Genomic DNA, 1,355 nt, shown 5'->3' on the forward strand with positions numbered 1-1,355 from the left:
GGTTTGGGGCCGGGTTGCTAACGTATGAGAGACGCGGGCTGGTGGGTGGGAGCAGACTCACACAGGCACTCCTTGCTGACGGCTTCGCCCCAGAGAGGCACTGTGCGGGGCTGTGCGCGCCCCGGCAGCTTGGCAGGCAGCTGGAGCCGGCCCTGGGCAGCGTGGCGGGGGGCTCCAGCGGACCCCCACCCGTGGGGGCGCCTCTCGGGATCCACACCAAGAGGGTCCCCGGGGATGTCTGGCCCATGGGGTACCTCTGCCTCTGAGGATGCCCTGCACTTCTAGTAGTGGCCTGGGGGACCCCCATCCACGGGGGTGCCCCAGGGAACCTCACCTACAGGGTACCTTGGGGACGCTCACCTCCGAGGCGGCCCCGGGGGACCTGCGCTTACAGGGACTCCCAGGGCACTTGCGCTGCTGAGGATGCCCTGGGGACCCCCTTCCCCAGACCTGCCCTGGGGGACCCTTGCCCTCAGGGGTGTCCCAGGGACCCCCACCCACCGGGATGCCCCGGGGTGGGTGGCCCTCCCCCACAGGGGTGCCCCAGCAACCTGCTCTACCGGGGACACACGAGGAGACCCCTGCCCCCAGGGATGCCTCAGGGACCCTCACCCACTGGGGCGCGCTGGGGGGACCTGCACTCGCAAGGCTACCCCCAAGGACCTGCGCTGCTGAAGATGCCCGGTGGACCCCTTCCCCCCCCAGGGGTGCCCCCCCCCGACCCACCCCGGGATGCCCCTCATCCATCAGGGATGCCCCGGGGTCCCGCAGTCGCCGGGGGGGGCGGGTGGGAGCGGGCGGCGCGGCGCTGGGCGGGCGGAGGGGTCGCTGTTGCCGCCAGCACGGCCGCCCCCCGCTCCCCCCCCCACCCCCCCCCCGCCGCCTTTTGTTCGCCGCCCGCGCGCGTCCCCGCCCGGCGGCGGGGCGGGCGGAGCCGGGGCCGCAGCCGCAGCCGCAGCCGGGGCCGAGCCCAGCGCAGCGCAGCGGGACATGGAGGCCGCGCCGGCGGAGCAGGGCCCCCCCGCGCCGCCGCCGCCGCCGCTCCAGCTCCCGCTCCCGGAGAAGAAGAAGAAGCCGCAGCGGGCGCCGTCTCCCGCCCGCCCCAAGGAGGTGCCCGGCTGGTCGCTGGCCAAGAGCCGGCGCGGCTGCGGGGGGCACCCGGGCGCGGCCCCGCGGCTGGCGGCGGGCGGCGCGCACCCGCGGCGGGCGGGCGGCGGCAAGGAGGGGCGCCCGGAGAAACGAGCGGCGGCGGCGGCGGCGGCGGCGGCCCGGGCCGGCGGCAAGGGGCCGGCGGGGCGCGGCGCGGCGCGGGCGAAGGGGCGGTGCCGCGGGGCGGAGACGGCGGCGGCCGGGGC

Source organism: Harpia harpyja, chromosome 1, assembly GCF_026419915.1.
Source record: "Harpia harpyja isolate bHarHar1 chromosome 1, bHarHar1 primary haplotype, whole genome shotgun sequence".
NCBI lineage: Eukaryota > Metazoa > Chordata > Aves > Accipitriformes > Accipitridae > Harpia > Harpia harpyja.